A 15,908-nucleotide genomic window follows, 5' to 3' on the forward strand; every position below is an offset into this window, starting at 1 on the left:
GAAGAGAATGACAGAGAGAATAAGTAAATGATGTGATTTATTTTAAAAGCCATATGATTTATGTGGTATTACTTTTATTCAAGAGGCTGTTGCTTGCAATATGAGTCAATGATTTAATCCACTTCAGTGAAAGGCATTTCAATGAATGAGTTATTTTAGTTTGTTTTTTTTTTTTTTTAAATGTATAGTTTTTAAATAGGAAGGTCTCCCACTGGATAATTATTCTTAAGATGGTGCTGAGCCATAGCATTTTTAAGTTTGATGTTAGCCATATGGATGTAAATTGGTTTAATTATTTCTGTCCAGACTTCTTAGCCAGGAAAATTTAATCCCACAAAGCATATAGTGAACCAGTCACGTAATGACGTGGTCAATGGTCGCAGATTTAGATAACCTCTCCTCTGAACAGCCTTCATGACAATTAGAAAATACTATACAGCTGCTTCTACCGCCTCACTAGCTGCAGAAAACTTAAGTTGCATGCATATTTCTTATCAAATTAGGTGAGCTTAATAACCGGCTTGCAATATCCTTTCTCATCTGCAGTATGTAGCAAAGAAATTTTAAAGCAACTTGTAACACTTTAATATAATGATTCTCCTGGCAATCCCCATCTCACAGGAGTGTTATCAGTGTTTACACAGTAACTTAGGGTTTCCTAGGCAACGGGTAGCATTACAAACAGAAAGCATTATTAAAATGGCAAGCAAATAACGAAATCATGATGTCTGACTTCGAAAGAGATTCCCCCTAGTTCGTGTTTGAAAATTTTTTTGGGGGTTGTTTTTTGTTTTCTGCATTCATTTCTCATAGTATTTTGTTATGAGACAGGATGATGTCACTTGGCATCTATGGTCATAACTTACCTGACTGTACAGCAAAAAACTTTCTCACTGTCTTTTAATAAGACCAAGCAAGCAAATAAGGCCACTGTTATGTTTAGCTATATTTAGGGGGTAATTTTTTGTTCTCAATGAACTGAAAGATGCCAAGACATGCCAAGTACTACCCTATTTCAACTGAGGTAAACTGGTGCATTTGGAAGAATGGAACAGTGGAATCATTTTTATAGTAGGAGAGTTGTTACAAGAGGATGTAAACAACATTAACAACACACTTGGGATAATAAAATTCTCCATGTAATTATTCTGAGCAGAATCTACAATGTCTTTGACAAAAGATTTTGAGGAAATGTTGATTCTCTTCTTAATTATAATTGCAACAATCCACATTCCATCATTTGCAACATTACGAAAAAAAAATACCCCAACCTTAAAAGGTGTCAATTATCACTCTCCATAGCAACTGACTTTTCCAAAAATCTATTGCAGTGAAGAAAAAAGATGCCCAAACCAGAAATGCATTCCAGAGAAACACAGAAACCTCCTTCCCAATGCATGAGAATAAAGGCTACAGTAAAGAGTTTTTTCTTCTTGCGGAAGGGTGAGTGAATCAGTGCTATGCTGGGAGCTCGGTGCTGCCTCCCCATCTTTGGGGTGTTCTGTCTTCATGAATATTTGAGAGAACAGGGAAGACCTTGCTAAGCAGAAAGAAATGATGACGTGACATTCCAGGTACGAATAGAAAATACTTTTTTGAAGTCTCCATCTCTCCTACTTTAAAGTTTGAAGAGCTTCATTAGCAATTTCTGTGCTGATCTTGAAGAATAACTGGACTAATTTTCAGATGTACTGAATACTTACAAACAAATTACATTTCAGTCATACTGCTCTGGTTAAAATCTAATGGGTATGAGGATATTCCGTACATCTGAAAATCAAGCCCAGTGTTTAGACATGACATTCAGCCACTCCATAAATTCCTACAATAGAGACAATTACTGCCGTTACATATCCATGCTAATTCAAACCCAATGGTTCTTAGACCTAGTAGCAATTAATGACCTTTTATCTTAGATTTTATCATCTATCTAAATGGTGTCAAACTTAAGGCTCCAAAGATTAAAAGAATGAGTGCGCTTATCCCAGGCACACTCAGTTACAGTTCTTAAGTCTCTTCTGACAAATTACTGAAATATGGTGGCAAGTGACATTGCTGGGGTTGTTTTTTCCCTGGGAATTAACAAACCACCAAAATGCAACATGCAAGGACTTGGAACGGCTCTTTCAAACATCTGAGACAATCTTCAGATGACCCTACCTTAAAGGAAAATACATTAAACCATGGACACTATTTATTTAACATTTTCTGTTGATGCAATGTTGAGTCCAAACAATATTATCAGGAAGCAGCTTTATCAGGAATTAGATAGGCTCCAAGCAAACCTGTTTGTGAACGTCCTTTGAGGCATGTGTCAATGAGATGTCAGCTGTAGCAGATACTATCATTGCTCTGTCATTGAGTTAGAATTCTGGGTACTGCCATTTCAGTGCACCGTCCACTCTACCAATTGCATTTTTAAGACCATCGTCTAGTAGCATGGTGATAATTCCCTGTTGCCATTAAAACATTGGAGCAGATTTGATTAGCTATGCCATTTATGCCATCTGTCAACATGGCCATTTTATAACAACTTCATTTTCAAGTGATGACCAAAATCAGCTCCTAGCAAAGCAATAAAAAAGATGTTCTAGGAAATGAGAATAGGGACATTCATGAAATGTAAGGAATTCCAAGATTTGTGTGGAACTCGGGAGTACTAGTTCAGGGAGCAAAGGGAGAATTAAAGTCTCTGCGTGTACAGCAATGATGATTCAGTATAATTAATGCAGCTGAATCTGGGTAACAAGAAAGATGTCAGAATCCCTTCAGTGAACTGTATGTAGGCAGAAAGGAGATGGAGAAGTCATCAGATCTCTCAGATGCCATTTACCTCTCTTTGTCAGACAATATTTCAACGACAAGAAGTGTCCATTCAGTGCATGAGCTGAAATGCTTTGCAGCTTCTCTTGTAAGAGAATTCAATGAGGAATAATAATAATAATAATAATAATAATAATAATAAAAAATCAGATACTCTGTATACAGAAAATTTGGGGTTTAACTTGCAAAAGCTAAAAATGGAAAATCATCAGGAAGGAAAGGGACAAAGTTTGGACATAAAAAATCTTATAGAATCATAGAATCATTTGGTTGGAAAAGACCTTTAAGATCATCAAGTCCAACTGTACCTGTCCACTGCTAAACCATGTCCCTAAGCACCACATCTACCTGTCTTTTAAATACCTCCAGGAATGGGGATTCCACCACTTCCCTGGGCAGCCCATTCCAGTGCCTGGTAGACATTTCAGTGAAGAAATTTTTCCTAATATCTAATCTAAACCTCCCCTAGTGCAAGTTGAGGCCATTTCCTCTCGTTCTATCACTTGTTACTTGGGAGAAGAGACCAACACCCACCTCACTACACCCTCCTGTCAGGAAGTTGTAGAGAGTGATGAGGTGTCCCCTCAACCTCCTTTTCTCCAGGCTGAACAACCCCACTTCCCTCATCCTCTCCTCATAAGATTGTGCTCCAGACCCCGCACCAGCTTTGTTGCTCTTCTTTGGACCCACTCCAGCAACTCAATGTCCTTCTTGTAGTGAGGGGCCCAAAACTGAACACAGTATCTGAGGTGCGGCCTCGCTAGTGCCAAGTACAGGGGAAGGATGACTTCCCTGGTCCTGCTGGTGACACTAGGTCTGATACAAGCCAGGATGCCGTTGGCCCTCTGGGCCACCTGTGTACATTGGCTGTCGACCAGTACCCCCAGGTCCCTCTCTGCCAAGCAGCTTTCCAGGCACTCATCCCCAAGCCTGTAGCGTTGCACGGTGGTGTTGTGACCCAAGCACAGGACCAAACACTTGCTGAGGGTGCACTCAATCCCCTCGTCCAGGTCACTGTTAAACAAAACTGGCCCCAACACTGAGCCCTGGGGAACATCACTTGTGACCAGCCTCCAACTGGATTTACCTCCATGCACCACCACCCTTTGGGCCCAGCAATCCAGTCAGTTTTTTACCCAGCAAAGAGTACAACTGTCCAGGCCATGGGTTTTCACCAGGTTGAGGTGGTATAAAACAACTAAGAGCATTAAAATGCACAATGTGTGTCCTTTAAACCAACTATTACCTAGTATTACTTTTTTTTTTTTCCAGGATATTTCTAACAACATATGAAGAATGGATTTCTGGGAACTGAAGGGCATTCCAGAAATCAGCAATGATTTATTAAATACCACATATTTATTAAATACCACATAATTACTCAGCAGTTTGTTAACTCTTCTAAATAAAAGGTTAACCTGGAAAAGTAAGTAGAAAATTGAACAGACAGAACATTTTTTCTGCCTTTAACCACTAAGGAAGGCTCATCACATTAAGAAAAGATTAAGCTACTTGCTAGGCTGTTTGAATTACTAAAAAAAAGAATTAGAACATTTCAAAGTGGAATTTCTTTCCAAGCTGAGAGAGATAGGATGTAAAATAGAAAATAAGTATATATATATATATATATATATCGCTTCTTGTCACACTGTGCTGTCCGGGAAAAGACACTGTTTTCCTCCCTTTGTTATTTTCCACTTTCCCTTGTCACAAATGCAGAACTTTATCACAGCTTGAAGTGCTTACGAAGTTCATGGGAAGTGTCACTGTGAGTGACTATGGTATGAATTTATAAGGTGTTTGAATGGTATTTGTGCTTAGCATCTTGCTCAATACACCTTATCATATATCTGAATTCAAGCATAAATGTGTTGTCTGTATTTATCCTTTACTTAAACATATTGCTTAATTAAACTGTACTTCAGTACTACTTCTGCACTCCAAAGAGCCTGTACTATTTTAATGCTTATGAAAACCTCAAATATGATTACTAAGGCATAGTTAATACTTAATGCAGCATATCTGTGCCAGCAGCACTGAATTCCATCATTGTCTTAACATTGTGTGCCTCTCAAAATTTCTATCATTCAGGTGATGATAAGGAGAATCAGAGTGGCACAAATTTCAGCAGGCAATCTTCAACCCGATGATGGTTCCACAATTTTATGGGACAGAATGTTTTAAAAAATATAGCTACATGTTCTGTAAATTATTCCTGCAATATCATGTAAACAGAAGTGAAAAGATGTGAAAAAACCCCTGCTATTTTACAGTAAAAGAGATTGAACGTGAGTAAGACTCCATATTTGTAACTCTGACACATGTGAATAGGCAGTAGGAAATAAGGTCTCCCACAGGGAATTTTTGCTGTTGGAAGAGCCTAAGAATAAAAGTGGGCTAGAAGAAGTAATTTTTATTTCCAATTCAACTAGAAAGAAAGGAAACTATCCTAGTTAAAGTGAGACTTGGCAGAGTTCTGATTAAAGAAGAACAGGAGAATATTTTCTATAATCTTAACGTCAGTTACAACAACAAAGGAAACACGCTGAAAAGCAGATAAAGAATAAAAAAGAAGCTTTTGCTAAAGGCTCTGCTTTGAATAACTAGAAGGAAAAAGAAAGTGAAAGAGGAGGGCCCTAGAGTCAAATTTATGAGATTATGGTATCAGAATTTCCAACAGGATCAGCAGAAAACAATAACCATCAAACGTTCTCTGGGAAGGAGCCACATTGAAATCAGTCTCTGATACTAGATTACATTCTCCACTGGCTTTGACTTTGTGCATTTATACCTGCACAAAGTGAGTATAAAGAGCTAACAGCAACAGAAGTTAGCAGAGAATTCTGATCTGTTGGCATTGCTGCCTGTTTTGCACACAAGAAATTACACAGGGTTTGAGGCAAAGAGCTCTGAAGAACTACTGGGTGTACTTCACAGTCTTCTTGATGACCCCAACTAGCACAGTTAACCCTGCTTTCTCACCTTTACATGATTGTCTGAACTGTTTTCTATCTTTATGTACTCAAAATGATCTCTTCAGTTTTAGGGTGGATGCTCTCATGATCTTACACTTTTTTCCCCAATATTACACGTTACGTTCCCTTCTGGTTAAATAAATAAAAATGAGTTGCCAGCTGCATTTTGAAAACTGCTTTATAATCCTTTACACTGACAACCTCAGAAGTATAGTTAGCCCCATATACCCATTGCTTTGTTCTTGTTTTTAAAATAAAAATATGAATGTCACCTCTGGAGAAAATATTTCCTTTTCCAATTTAGGTAGGAAATACTGTATAGGAGACACCGAATCATAGAATTGTCTAGGTTGGAAAAGACCTTCAAGATCATCAAGTCCAACTGCTAACCTAGCACTGCCATCCCACCACTAAACCATGTCCCTAAGCACCTCATCTATCCTTCTTTTAAATACCTCCAGGGATGGAGACTTGACCACCTCCCTGGGCAGCCCATTCCAGAGCCTGACAACCCTTTCTGACATGAAATGATTCAGCTGTGATAACACAGAAATCCATAACAGAACCTAGAGTTAAGCCCAGATTTTCTGAAAACCAGAGGAGCAGACACTAATTCATTGCTCCTGTGCTTCCCCTAGTACTCCCAGACACATGAATTGTAGAACTGGGAATGACACTGAAAAACATCAAGTCTTGAGTGACATGCACCAAGGCACAGATCTCATTCACACGTTGGCCATGCTCCCTTTTTTATTCATATACTTTTACAGGGATTTTGCTCCTTTATAAAAAACCCACTGATAACATTAACAAGTAGTAGAGTCCTTGGGACAGGATGAAAGTAGCCTGGTGCCTCGAGAGAGTATAAAATAGCATTGTTCACATTTCTATTATCACACATGAACCCCCATGAATCGTACTTAATGTGGCTGTTTCAGTATTAGTGGGCATCAGCATCTGAGCTACTAGGAAGAGAAGTGCAGAGATGTTTTGGTTAGGCTAGGTTACTGCTCCTGTTATATTTCGTTCACTTATCTAAAAAGAGTAAGAAGTCAAAGGAAGCAGGAGCTGTGACAGGAGGAAGAGGAGGAGGCATAATGTGCTAAACTGACTCTACATAAGCCAATGTTTATATGCTTATAAAGGTATGCCAACAAAACAGAAGAGCATTCTGCACAAAGAACAAACAGAGTTTTGAAACTGCATATCCATACTACTGCATTTGTGGAAAGTATGGATGAATTAGGGTTAACAAAAACACATGCTGTAAAGGCTCAGTGAATTCTTCAGCTAGAGAGCAAAAGGAAGGAAGGACATGAATCATCCTGTAACCGGTTATGTTCAAAGGAACTTAAAGTTCAGAAAGTTGTTTCCCAAATTAGTATTCTACTTGCATCTCATTTTTTCTCTAAAAGTGAGTCAAATTCTGAAGTTGACATTCAGCAAGAACAGTCTGCAAAACAGATTACCAAAGAATTACAGAGCAGTTGGGGCTCATCAATTTCTTCATTAATTGCACGTATTAATATTTGTTGTGATATCTGGTGGGAAGCAATTGGTTTCGGTAATGTTATATGATAATGCAGATGTTGGAAGAGTTAATAGACCTGAATAGAGGGGGAACTAAAGGCATAATGGTTCACAAAAAAAAGCCTTGATATTTAGGAAGAATACTGAGAAAACTGTTTATCTCCCTGAAATTGGGAATATCTCATACAGGGGAATATTACAGAGTCACCACTGTTTAGGTGACTGGAACAACTGACAAAATATATATGCTATAGAGAATCAGTAGACTATGTCAAGAAACTGAACAGTTTGCCTTAGCGGGTCTTAATCTCAGATTATCCAAATTTTATGAAGGGACATGCAGATTTCAGATTTGTCTAAATAAAAATTTCTGGTAACATTACATAGGAGTATGTATATAGCAATATGTAAAATTTAAAATATTATGCTAACAGAAGGAGACTTTTCATTTATGGCCATTCCTTAAAGAGTAATATCCAGGAGGCTACAAGACAAATATGATTTCAGTGATGCTCAAGTTATATTGAGGAGTACAACCATAAGAGGTTAGCGCTTCTGGCAAGCAGTTAAGACTATTGTGATCATTCTGACTGTTTTTATACTAGTAAAATAAACATGCCCAGAAATGCTCCTTGGCACTGAAGACTGCTGGCACAGAATGGCCTATGCCTGAACAAGCAAACTCTCTCAACCTTGAAAAGAAGGAGGCTGTACACAAACTGCCAACTGGGAATAATCCCTGGAACAGTCCAACTCCTGCACCATGCCTGGGAACTGTTCTGGACAGTGCTCCTGGGCATGGACTGAAATCATGTCAGGGAACATAGTAACTATTTAATGGCACATACAATCATTTTCCAATGCCCAGGAAGCTTCCCTGGCTCTGTTTAATTTGCAAGTAATTCTATGTCAAAAAATATTTGGTATGGGAAGGTGAACTACAGTTGTATAAGTGACTCTTCTGTATGACAGCTGAACTGACCATTAAACAAACCTGTTTGGGACTGCTATTCTGCGTTACATTTCAGTGAAACAGAAAAAGTAAAGAAAAAGAAAATTTGATATAGTGCAAAAACTTTCCATTAAAAAATACCTGATTCATTTAATTCCTTATTGTAATGAGATCAAAATTGTTGGAAGACAGATTTCTCTATATAATGCAGTGGGTCAGATGCTTATATGAAGGGAAGAAAATTAATGCGCCACAAAGGTACATTAACACTCATCCTATAAAGTATCCTAGAGTCAGGTGTGATAACCTGGGCTGCCTGTCTCCACAGACGTGTCCTGAATTTCTGTCCTGAACTTGGATGTCTTCTGAAATGCTTTGTTCTCAGTTTATGTTCTTTCACTTCTTATAAACCCTTGGAATAAGGAAAGAAAGGGGCAGAAAATTATTATCTAGACCAACAATTTAGGATACAATGGGGAGGTGGTGTTTGGGTTCTGTACTACAGTCTCATGAACATTCAAGTATTTGATAAAAGATACATAGCAACTCATTTCTCAGAACATATCATTTTCTGACAGTCAAGGAAGGAGTCAGGAACTACAACTTAAATTCATCTCAGACATGAAATGGAAGAAATTTGATACCTTGTTCCTCACTAAATTAACTTTCTGCCAAGAGGGCCCGTTGGACAAAATGCACCTATTGCACAATCATTATTTTTGCTAATCCATTAATTAAACTTTTTCTGTAACTAAATTATCTGACAGATTGTCCTGAAGCCATAAAGCTTGGGTTTATTTACCCAGTACCCAGTTGCGTTCTGAGGCATCTGTCTGTGGAGCCCTTTCACAGGCCAGTGTCACCTTTCACCAGTGGAATTAGGAACATGTTTGAATCCAAGCCTTTCAGTAGTAGCTATCGATCTAAGAAATGAACAGAAAAAAATGAAACCAAACAGAAAAGAGTCTGGGGCTGCTGTGTGACTGAACATGGTGCAGTTCTGTCAGCAAACGGCTGTTTAATCCTGGAGTCAATGCCTGTTTAATAGAGCAGGGCAATACCCACTACTATGGCTACAACACTCAGGGTAAACAAACAATGCAGAATTAAGCCTGAACTCTGTTGGGATTTGAAAGATTTATGGCTGGCACAAAAGTTACAGTTCTAGATATAATGGTTCATCAAAGGCTGAGTGGGGTTTTGTTTTATTGTTCTAATATAATAAATGAAGAATAAAAAGCTACTAGTATGTAAAAGAATTACAAAAGAAGTTTCTACAGAAGAGAGCTGTGCTACCTACCTATTTATCTAGTGTTCTATCACTATGGTATCTTAGGTGCATCTGTGAAACTAAGCATGGAAAGGAAACACAGATTTTGTGATCTTCCTTCCAAATTAATCAGCAGAAGTAAATATTCTCAAAGGTATAAATAACAGATGGATGGCTACTTTCCCTCCTCTCAATGGGATTTAAGTGCTTAACTGCCCTCTGTATCTTTGATAGCTACTTCCTGCATTTACAATAAAACACTTTACGAATGTGATCTATGTGATAGACCTATATGAGACAGACTTCTCCTTAAGGTCTTAAAACAGTCCAGGCAGTGGTCCTTTTTGTATTGACTGTGAGATCTATGTCTTGGCCAAGCTGTGTTGCAAAACTGGATACACAGAAACCTGCGGAGTGGAAAATGAACAGAGTTTCTAAGCTCCAGAAGACACAGCAACATCTCTGGCGAGGGAACCAATAACTAGTGAAACCAGTCTCAGATCCTGAGAGGCAAATGATATGGTAAGAAACACAAATACACAATATGAGCAGTGTGAGTGATGTGGCTTCAATAAATCACTGTTTTTATATCTAGATTAAGGAACTTCAAATACTTTCAAGTTTTGTAACCCAGCCTTGCATTTCTTAAAAATCTGCATCAGTTATTAGCATAACTGTTGCCCTCATGTTGTTCTGAGTTATTCAGGAAAACAAAGCAAGGCATACATATGTAAAAGTGTGTGACTAATACTGCAGCTGTAAGAAAACTGGCTAGTTTCTGTATGGAAGCCGGATTCAAATTCAGTTGGGTAGATACCAAGTCTATTAATGTTAGGATAGGGATAGTTCTATTATCTAGCTTGGGGGTGCTGAGAAAATCAGTGTGCAGAAAGGAGGGCACTGCAGAAGAATGCATGGAGAAAGGAAACTTGAGGAATGAAGCTCATAAGACAAACTTGTGCCATAGTGCAGGAGAAAGTACTCTGCCCTGAAAAAGTATTCCACATAGGTCTCAGGTGGTATGTGTCCATTTTAAGACACCAGCTTTGAACCAGGCAAGGGGATGATTCTACTCCAGCAGGTCCCGCACCCTGTCTAGCGAACTGGCTGGTCTCGCTCTGGCATATCCTAGGCTTCTGAGAGCTACTGCACCCTCACTAGAGTTCTGTTCAGAGACTGAACTTTTCAGGTTTATTTGTATTAATCATAGGAATTCTACCAGAAAATCTGTGCTCAAGGGGAATTACAGAAATTCCCCATTAATAATGACATGGAATCCAGCTACCAACAAATTCCACAAAGTTATCCAAAAATGTAGAAAGGCTATTTATCTGCTATTTATCCATGTATCAATCTCAGCGGAAAGTTAATTCATCTGGCTGCAGGCTAACTTTCAATAAAAGCATGTTAAGAGCTCAGGATCTTCTATGTTGAGTAACAGTACTTTTCAATGTACTATTATGTACATTTTACTGATACGTACATCTTTACTGTTATGTGTTTTTAAATGTACCTTCAGGCTCACTGAAGCTTACACTGTCTTCTGAACAGAACTGCCAGCCCACTTGAGAAGATCTATTACTATGATCTTGTGAGGCTTCTTTCATCAAACGATGCCATCACTGGGCTCACTCTGGTTTGAGAAAATGCTTTGTTCATTAAGCACTTCTGTGTCACTTTCTTTTCTTGCTTTACTCCCATCAGGCTTGCCATGCACACAAAATTCTCAATTATTGAATGCTAATTTCCTAACAGTTTCTTGCAGTTCATGCGTTCAAATTAGCTTGTCAAATTAAGAGCGAGCAGCTTGGAAAGGATTTGAAGAAGTTGGGTGTGGAGCAATTTTCTGCTCAATAAAGTATAGATCTAGTTATCGTATCATTCTTATCAGTAATTGTCATGGTTTAACCCCAGCTGGCAACTAAGCACCACACAGCTGCTTGCTCACTCTCCCCCCTGGACCCCTGATGGAATTGGAAAAAAAAAAGTAAAACCTGTGGATTGAGATAACGACAGTTTAATAGAACAGTAGAGGAAGAGAAAATAATTAATAATAATGATCATAAAAGAACATACAAAGAAAGGGATGCACAATGCAACTGATCACCACGTGCTGACCAATGCCCATCCCATCCCCGAGCAGTGATCACTGCCCCCTGGCCACCACCCCCCCACCTCCCCCACTTATATACTGAGCATGACGTCCTATGGTCTGGAATAGCCCTGTGGCCAGCTGGGGTCAGCTGTCCTGGCTGTGCTGCCTCCCAGCTTCTTGTGCCCCTGGCAGAGCATGGGAAGCTGAAAAAGTCCTTGCCTGGTGTAAGCACTGCTGAGCAACAACTCAAACATCAGTGGGTTATCAACATTATTCTAGCACTAAATCCAAAACACAGCACTGTACCAGCTACCAGGAAGAAAATGAACTCTGTCCCAGTCCAAACCAGGAGAAAAATGTCTCCATGGCTGACAAATTTACACATTTGTTCTTGATACATTTGTTGCACTAGATTAAAAATCCAATTGCTGTCTCAACACAACTTTTAAAACAGAAGAAAAAATGTTACTTTTTAATCAGAGCAAACTCTGACAAGGGACCAGAATTTCTACTTCTCATATTTTCGATATGATTGCTCCATAACTGGAGAGAAAACAGTATAAAAGTTAGAAAAATGGTACTGACATTACTTTTCATTTATCACAGGGTAAATTTGACCTAATTCAACGATCTGCTTGTTAAGACCCAGGAGTTAGGACTCTGCCATGTTTTCATTTAAAACTACTCCAGCATAAAGACCTGCTGTAGTGGAATACAAAATCTAGAGACAGGCAGGACCTGGGCACATTTCTTTCACTGTGCCTGAAGCAGCAGTATGGTCAGCAAATTCATGAAGTCATACACATTCATAGAACAGAATATATTTTACATAATACACTATATTTTAAACCTCTAGCCCTTCTAAAGCATTTAAAATGAGATTTCCTTTTCATTTGTATATGAATCTATTACACTGATTGGATTATATATGCTCCCTCTGGTGGTTTACTTAATCCATACAAATGCCTCATTTTTTAAATTTTGGAATTCAATGGCTAAGATACTGTGGCCAATTTTGTAATAACAGCACACTACTGTCAGTTAAATAGTGTTGGGGTATAAACAGCCTGAGTATAAATCAGCAAGTCTTCCTCCCATCTTTTAATTTGGAATTGAAATATGTAATATCCCTAAAGCAAACAAACAAGGAAAAGTAAAATAGTTAAACCCAGAAAGTATGTAAAAGTGAGCATTTGAATAAAAATTGAGCCCCAGAAATGGTTGCTTATGAAAATAGACACAGGACTAAAAATACCTCCAGGCTCACAAGGTAAAACTCCGTTCCTTGCAGTGTACTAAGTGGTTTGCCACCTTGCACCGCAATGCCCAAGCTTGTTACCGCACCCATCAAACCAACAGTAATTTCAGTTCTATGCCTTCATTGTATTTTCTTTGTGTAAGAACTTCCAGAGCTTTTGAGGAGTGTATTTATAACATCTGAGTTAAAAACTTCTAGCTTTCAAGACTCTTTTGGTTTTGTTTTTTTTAAGACCTTCATAGTTTTAGTAAAATAACCTGAAGGTCTTAAACCAAAGCATGTTGCAAGAGGAGATGATCACTATATATTCACTGTACAATTAAGTTAATGTATCTGCACTCTCATCTGATGAGTAGTTTTGGTCCTGATCTCATCCATTGCCTTTCCCTGCTCCATAATGGAATCTACAATCACTGTTATGGTGGCAGCTATCAGGTAAAAGATGAGGCAAAAATAGAAACCAACTAGTAATCTGTGTGTGGAGAAAGACCCTCTCTTCCTTATTTGGATTTAATTATGTTCTTTTGTAAATCAGGGGGTTTATGTAATAAGACTGTATGATATTTATTTTTGTGCTTTTTTTATAATTCTGTATGGGTGGTGCTTTGCTCAGCTGATAAATATTTCAGCTCACATAAGACTGTTACTTACACTACAATATTTGATTCAACACAGTTTTTATTAAAATAGGTCTTCTCAAGTGGGACATGCAGAACAACAGACAAACAAGAAACCTAACCCTTTTCCTCTTCCTGATATTAAAAATTTCCAGACATAAACTTGGATTTGAAAGTTAACTAAACATATTTTCATTTCTTTCTGAAAGAAGAATAAACAAACAAGACATTTCAAGCTTGCCCAGAAGTTCAGAAGACAAATAATAGGTAACTATTTTTTATCTCAATTACCATAAGGGCACCATGGAAAACTGTCACTTCATATTTCAGCTGTGAAATGTTTTCTTAAGAACTGCAAGTGCCTTAAGATTTTCCCTTCCCTGACTTCCAGCAAATCAGCATGGATCGCAAAGCAACTTGTTTCTTTATTACCTGCTTAGTTGGCAACAGTGATCATCATCATAAAAGATTAGAAGTATCAAGACTTAAATCATATTATTGCTACTATTCCCAGACTAATTTCTGATTTTTCACTTTGCTCAGAACATATTCCATAAAAACCAGCCATAACCTTTTGGTTTACATGACTAGTGCTGTTGCTGGCATACAGGATTAAGCATTGAAGTGAAATGTATCACAAATGGGATTCTTTCACCTTTTTAGCTCAGGATTGTTTTAACAGTACAAGAAGCTTTGGAAGCTGTGCACACACATGTGGGCAGAATAACTCTGCCTAGCATGCATGGAGTGTCCTGGTTCATCACTACACACAGAAGGTCCAACATAGGAATTGGTGCAGCCTGTTCCAGGGTGCTTTTCAAACTGAGGGTTTGCACTCCATGGGTCAATACCATCAACTGGTATGACTTCAGATTATTCAATGCATAGTCTGGAAAACAGAGACTCCTAAGGATAAAAGCGCATTTAAGCACTTCCATGAGCAAGATCTTTTTGTGAACTGGGACTCCCAAAGCTGAATCTCTCTTTGCTTGCGGACCCAGGAAAATCCCCAGCAGGGATCCCTGGACAGCAGTGGCATAAGCTGACCCTGCGACTCCAGGCAGCCACTGCCTGTGGGTAGCGGAGTGACTCTGAGCTGGAGCCACACAAGGGGGTAGGATTTTTAGGGCTTAGGCTTAAGCACCTGGACATCTAATGGGCTACCCTTCAGGGGTGACCTGGGTTCAAAGGACCCACGTTCACTTACCTCCCGTGCCTCAGGGGATTTTCTGATCATTGTAAGACTGTTGTGTAAAGGGCAGTGTCACGCATGAGTAAAGGAGCTTCATGGGGCTCACGGACTTCTCTGCTGAGCCCTAGAGACCTTTTTGGTCTTAGATACTTAAGTTCAGAGTTTGGTGAAAAGGTACTTTTAGTACTGCTATTCTGCATAACTTCCCTTGAAAACCTAAGTGAGTCAGACAGCAAAACACCCTTGTGGATCTAGCCGTTAGGCTTTTTGGGTGTCCTTGGCATAAGGCAGCCAGTTTTGAGGATTTAAAATTTTAATATAGGTACCAACAGCGACAGCTGAATAAAACTATCATCTAAACTCTTTACAGCTCTTGCCTTTAGTTCTTCAGTACTCCAGTTCCCTATCTCCAGTACTGGGATGATAGTACCATGCTAAAACTGAGGGATGTTGCAAGGATTGGGAAATGTGTTAATCCTGTTAATGAAGTGAAGCATGAGACACATTCAAAACCTGAGTCTACAGCATGCACAGATTGCAAGAGTGTGCTCTTTGCCTGCTTATTTCTGAAATCATTGAAATATCTGTATCACTTCACTGCCGAAATCTGAGACTTTCCCGAAGTTCATCAAAACAAAACCATCAAAATCTACAGAATCTGAATGTAAGATTTTCAAAACATTGTATAAAGGTGGCTTTTAAAAATTCCTTGATCATTTAAGCATCATGTTTCCATCCTATTTCAGTGCCAATTCTTTTAAAGTTAATAAAAACAAGTTATTTCTTGGGCAATTAACTTCAAATATTTCCAAGGGAATTCACTATTTCAGTAATGCAAACAAGTTGTACAAATTGAACCTATAATATAACGGCAGAGTTGCCTTAAAGCTTCCAAAAACTTTCCTAGAAAATGACATCTCTAACATGCAGGCTATACTAAGTGCCTAGAGTATATAAACATTTTCAGAAGCATGAAAAGATGATATAGACAGATCTAACATTAATGAATTCTCCCAGTTTTTACATGATAGGAAATCAGGGATAATGAAGAGCAAATAATCCAAGTTTCAGCCACAGGCGACTACTATGAGACACATGCTAAGTGTTTCTGGCATTTTATAGACATAGATCCTTCTGTAGGAGAAAGCTATGATACCATCTTAGATTACATATTTATAAGCAGTCTCTCTTACCTA

The 15,908-nt window shown here is 38.5% G+C and overlaps 1 protein-coding gene across 1 annotated transcript in view; it reads right to left on the reverse strand.

The window, feature by feature from the left end:
- The window catches only part of PLXDC2 (plexin domain containing 2), a 259,125-nt gene that overhangs the window by 34,293 nt on the left and 208,924 nt on the right, over nucleotides 1–15,908 (reverse strand). The window lies entirely within an intron of this gene.

This window comes from Egretta garzetta, unplaced genomic scaffold, assembly GCF_000687185.1.
Source record: "Egretta garzetta isolate BGI_Z169 unplaced genomic scaffold, ASM68718v1 scaffold434, whole genome shotgun sequence".
Taxonomy (NCBI): Eukaryota; Metazoa; Chordata; class Aves; order Pelecaniformes; family Ardeidae; genus Egretta; species Egretta garzetta.